This window comes from Platalea leucorodia, assembly GCF_965183815.1.
Source record: "Platalea leucorodia genome assembly, chromosome: W".
NCBI lineage: Eukaryota > Metazoa > Chordata > Aves > Pelecaniformes > Threskiornithidae > Platalea > Platalea leucorodia.
This window is the reverse complement of record NC_138859.1, coordinates 1,424,707-1,430,571: the sequence shown is the minus strand read 5'-3', so window position 1 is coordinate 1,430,571 and position 5,865 is coordinate 1,424,707.

Sequence of the window (5,865 nt, the reverse complement as noted above, 5' to 3'; positions counted from 1 at the left end):
TCTCTGCTTAAAGCATGGGAGAGGCCGAGCCACCATCAGTCAAATAAACGCTGCAGTTGAAAGCCGTGTTCCCAGCCACTGCTTCTCATTTACGGGAAAACCATAACCTCTGGAGAACAGCCCAAACCAAACTGATTTGATTCCCTACGGGAATGGGAGCTCATCCGAGCGCAGGCGCCCTGGGAGGCTGGGGCAGAGCCCCCCTTCCCAGCACGCTGCCCCAGCAGAGATGCTTTGGGGCTGCTTTGTGCTAACTTGAGATTCCCAGCTGTGGGGAGTGGTTTCTTGCCTCTTGTGGCTGGAAAGATAAGGGCCTGGATGGGCTATAAAATATATTTGGTGTGAAATATTGGCCGAGCCTGTTCGGTGCAGCTCCTTGAGCTGCTCGGTGGGAGGAAGCCGTCCATCGGGACCCCCTCACCTCCGCAGGGAGCCCCGGCCACGCTGCACCGTGGGGTGGGCTTGTCCCCAAACAAGCAGTGCTGCGTGTCTGCAGTCACAGAGAGACCAAACTTTCGGGTGACTAATTCATCCCCTGGCTGTCACCGCCACTGCCGGGAGATCTGGCTTCTCCTCTTTCCAGCAGGCTTTCCCTTTGAACCCCTAAGGACGGGGTGTGTCCCGCAGGTGCCCGTTGTTACTACCTGCTAAAGTGGGATTTTATATAGGAGTCCTCCTGCAGCTCAGAGACCCCCGGGACTGGTCTGATGCAGGCACAGGGGCTTGGCCCAGGAGATTTTGCAGTCTAAGGAGAAGGAAAGCAGTGCCTGGTTGAGGTAAGGAGGAGATGAAACGTGTGGGGTGGCTGGGGAGGAGGCAGGACGTGGGGGAGGCCGGCTGAGCTCCCCCGTGGGAAACTCAGTTGTGCGTTGGGATAAGAACAAAGCTCCCAAGACTTGCGGAGAGCGGGCGGTATCCTGGTGGCACTGTGGGATCCAGGGCCAGGCAGCAGGCAAGCAAACTGCTTTCCCGGTTATTTTCAATATATGATGCTTATGAATGTGAAAGCATCCGCACCGAGCCGAGCAAGCGGCAGCGCTCTGCGGTGGCCGCTGGCACCGGAGGGAAAGGCGCCCGAGGAGCAATCGGCTGGGCGTGGGGAGGCTCCTCTGCCCCCGCGCAGCTCAGCACTCGCTGGCCAGCAGCAATTTGGGGCTGTCCTGAGCACAGGGGCCCCTCGGGGCAGCGAGGTCCTGGGTGAATCCTGCCAGTCCCGTGGTTTGCAGGGGGGAGCGTTGATGTGGGGCTTGCTCTGGGGCGGCTGGTGTTCACACAGCTTAAAGCTCTGCTAGAAAGACCCCCCAGGAGGGCTCGCTGCTGCTTGCTTTTGTAAGGGAGAACGGTAAAAGCGAGTGAATGAGGAGGAAAGAAAGGGGAATGATGAAGGGAGGAGAGAGAAGGATGGCTGGGAGCGTGGAGAGTGGGAATTTGACTGCAAGAAATGTAATGCAGGGCAAGCCAGCAAACTGCTGACTGAAAGCCCAGCCTCTGCTCCTCCAGCAAAGCAATCTGCTGGGAGTTTCCCTTAGTCATAACGCAAGAAAAAAGGGAACAGGTACTGAAACCGAAAAGAGCAAGTTCAAACAGAAGAAAAGAAATAATTTAGCATGCTCGGATCCAGCCGTGGAACTCCCTGCCGCAGGATGCTACTGAAAGAGAGACCTCGGTGACTGCTGGAGGATAAGAGGGTCAGAAGTCCTGGAGAACATGGATATCGGGTCTTGGGAAGGCTAACACCAACGAAGAGGGATGCTTGGCTGCTGCCACTAGAGGGGAGATGTCTGCAAAGCAGATTATTCTGTCTGCTGTGGGCCCTGCTCCTTCCCCTGGGTACACGAAGGACGTGGGGGACCCCGGGTGCTGGTGGGACCTCCACAGGCCCTGGGGCAGAGACGTGCCCTGCCCTGGGAGTCCCCTCATGCCCCTACGTCTGCTCATGGGGTGTCTCTGTGAGTTCAAGGGGCTGCTCGCACCCCTGGAGAGGCTACAGCAGCAAAATATATTGGAAAAAAATACGGGAGGAGAACCGAAAGGCTCGCCAAATAAAGGAAGAGCAGCAGTGTGACTACCTGCCATGTGACTGTGCCCGTAGAAAACAGAGCTGCTTCAGATCCAGGCTCTGGTGCAAGTCACAAGGTCTGCAAGAGATGCCCCGGTATAAAAATACTCTATGGAACAGTTTAGTCTTCGCAAAGCGGGCAGAGATGGGGGGGGGGAGACAGCGGTTGGCAGGACAAGGCTAGAGAGCTCCAGCGAGACACGCTGGGAGGCAGGCGGCGCAGCGGGACGGAGCGGACACGCACGGGATGGACGAGGGTTGCGGGTGGGTGTGGGTGAGGCTGTGCTGAAACCCCGGCACTGACGCTCTGCATCTTGCCTCTGCTGCGCCATGCCCGCATCTCGGTGTGCGTGTGGTAACACCGAGCCTGTTTAAGTGCAGGTTTGGGTGGGCAAGTGCTGCAGCAGGCTGGTGGGTATCCACCGCTGAGACTTCCAGAGCTTGCCTGGGCATGGCCCTGTCCTCACCCGGTGGAGCCGCCAGCCCTGCTTTGAGGCAGGAAGGTTGCTTTTCTAACCTCCTTGTTTTCTCTGTTTGGTGTGTTGTTTTGGTGGTTTTTTTTATTCTAAGTATAATCCTGTTGCTGTGGCCTGCATTTCCATAACTGGTGGTTTTTCGTGCTTCAGGTTTTGGTTCCCTTACAGCACCTTCAAAAGCTCTACAGGGAGTGCTTGGCACTGTCAGGCTCCGGCTCCATCCGTGTTCGCAGCTGGGCGAGGGTGGGCTTTAGGGTCTGTGGCCGCCCGCGTGTGTGGGGAGATGGGCAGTGCGAGGAACAGCGCCCTGGCTGCAGTGAGGGATGATCCTTCCCTTGAACGGTACCCGAGGGGCAATGCCAAAACCCCGCTCTGTCCTGCACAGCAAAATAGGCATCCAAGCTAGAGTCACCCTGCGTACACCGGCTCGCAATTATGCACGGTCCTGCTGGGGCTCCCCGGAGTGTTGGCAGGAGGAGATGCGGAGGGAGGTCATCCCTTCTTTGCTCCTGGTGTAATTATTAAATGATGCGTTTTGGGCTGCAGCTTCTGGCAGGGCTAGGCTGGACTGTGCCCCAACGGGGAAACCGGGGAGGGAAGCCGCTCCTGGGATGCGTGGCCGCGGTCGGCTGGCTGCAGCGAGGGGAGCAGCCGCCAGCACGAAGCTGGACGATGCATTTTTTTAATGGCGCTGAATGCTGTGCTTTCAATGAGGACAGATGGGGTGAACAGCCCTGTCAGGATCCAACAGGAAATTTCTGGGGGGGGGGGGGGGGGGAAACCACCAAAACCTCTTGTGCAAAATGCTGGGAAAGCACCGCTTGCACGGCGTCTGTGAGAGCAAGGCTCCCTGTGCACCCTCGGTGGTGCCGGCAGCACCAGGATCGGTTTCGCCCACGCGGGGAGAAAGTGCTTCGGGGCCAGATGCAGCTCCCGAGAGAAAGCAGGGACTTTCCGAGGGCGCAGCCGCGGGGATCCTACGCTGCCTTGGGTGGCATGGGGCGCGGGGCGGGGAGCGAGCGTTTCCTACTCCCCAAATCCACCCTGAGCTTTGGCAGCAGCTTTCCCAAGCGCTGCTGCCGCGGGACCTGTGACCCAAACTGGGCAGCTCATCTCCATTCGAGGCCACGCTCCAACACGTGCGTAAGAGCCTGGCGAGAGCGGGCCCTCAGCTGCCGTGCCCCGGCGCGTTGTCTCTGCGACGGGCTGGAGGCTGCTCTCTGCTGTGGCAGACTGTGGTTTCGGCTGTCACACAGAAACGAACACACATGGTTTCAGTAACAGCGTTCAGGCAATCTTCTGCAACATGGAAGAGGGGGGGGGAAAAAAAACTTTGTTCTAAAAATGACCCAGGCCATAGGAAATGCTCAGGATTGAGGCAATATGTTTACTTAGCAACACTTAGTACAGCAAGCGCTGAACAGCATGTAATTGCTCTGGGGGGGGAAAAAGATCTTCAAAGGCATGGCACTGGATCCTCAAAACCAGAGTCTTGCCTTAACATGAAAAAAGGGAAGACCCCCCCCAATACACCAGCAGCGAGGGGCACGAAGCTGGAGGCTGGGGTCATTTGCAGTGCCCGGGAACGGCAAAGCTGGTGACCGTCCCTAGATGGGGACCCTGCAGAGCTGATCCCCAGGGCGGGTGGGAGCACCACCGACTTTCGGTGGCTAAATCGGCCCGAGCCATGTAGGGACCTTTCGGATGTAGGTGACGGGCTCAGCCGATTGACTAACAAATGACTGACTGATGCAACCCTGAGGTTTTCTGGGTGACCAGGCAGCGCCTGCAGGCCCGGTACATGAATGATGGCCCTTGGCTTTAAAACGAGGAGCAGCTTCCCTCCGGGCACCGCGCGGGAGGTTCAGGGAGGTGGCAAGGACCCCGAGGCCATCACAAAGGGGAAGAGTGACTTGCACCGCTTTCGGTGGTCCGCATGCTCAAAACATCGGTTATTAACTCCAGGCTTTATTTTTGCAGTTTTCTCAGGTGAGGAGGAACCACAGGGCTGTACGAGCCCAGGTGCTGGAGCACATGAACAACTGCTTACAGATTTCACTGCTGGCCCGCTGCGAGGGCGCCCGCAGTGTTTCGGGGAGCGGCGCGCCGTGGTTTGGACGCCCGACGTAACCGCTGCGTTACACGGCAGGGTTTACGCCTCCCACCCTGCGAGCGTGGGGTGCCAACCCCACCGGCTGCTTGTTCTTTCCCAGCAGCACCGCTGTCGGTGCCACGGTGTTTTTGTAGGGTCCGGACTGGAGCTCGCCCTCTCCGGCCTCCGTCCCTGCTTGCAGCGCCGGCTCCGAGCTCTGCGAGCCTGCGTGCGCACAGCCAGAGATCCGGGTGCACCCTCAGGCTGGTGTGAAAACGTGCAAGCGTTCACAAACCCCCACTCGGGGGGGGGGAACTCACAGGCGTAGCTGGGTTGACAGGACCTGGAACTGAACTATGAACAAAACCGGTGGTGATCGGCCAGAGTCGGATGCAAAAGCTGGGGCAATTCACCCTCCGAGATGCACACCGCTCTCACCTGCTTGCTTCTATTTGCTCAGACGCGGCTGTATTTGTTATTACGTGCCATAACAAGGCCATGGGAGCAGGGAAAGGTTTTGCAAAGCAGTAACGATGCCCCACGTGCTTCGGAAGCCCAGGACTTTGTGTCGGGCTAACTGTAGAGCAGGACCACTGAAGCGTACCTACCCTTAGAAACTTCTCTTGCGTGAGAATCCCCTCGCTATTTTGAGCATCTCGGCTAGCAGCGCAGGCGCTGCGCCCCAGGCTGCGGTCGTGGCTCTTGTCCCAGGTGGGGTCTCCGTCAGGGTCGCGGGGGTGCAGTTTCACACGGCGGGGATGCAGCTGTCCCCAGGGTCCCCCGTGGGCCAAGGGGCAGCTCATGAGATGGGCCTGGGAAACTCTTTGCCGAAGCATCCCGGTGACGGAGCGGGAGCTGTTTGGAGGATGCAGATTTACCGAGCGGTCTTCTGTCGAGTCGGGGGGGGGCTTTTGCCAGGAAGGACCCGAGCCCGGGGCTGGGCGGGGGGGCTCGGAGGCGGGGGTGCGAGGCTCAGGGTGGGGACCGGGGTGGGACACCGCCCCCCCGCCGGTGGCCGTTGCCGCTGCAGGTGCTTGGGGTGGGGGACACGCAGCCCCCCCCCCCGGGGCCACCCACCGCCCCCCGGGGCCACCCGGCCCGCACTCACATCCGGGGCCGGCTTTGCTAATGGGAGACGTAATTAACCCGGAAAAAAGCGACGGCGGAGCCAGGGGCACACCCCCTCCGCCGCCCGGCCCTCCTCCTCCTCCTCCTCCTCCCCCTCCCCCTCCCGCCGC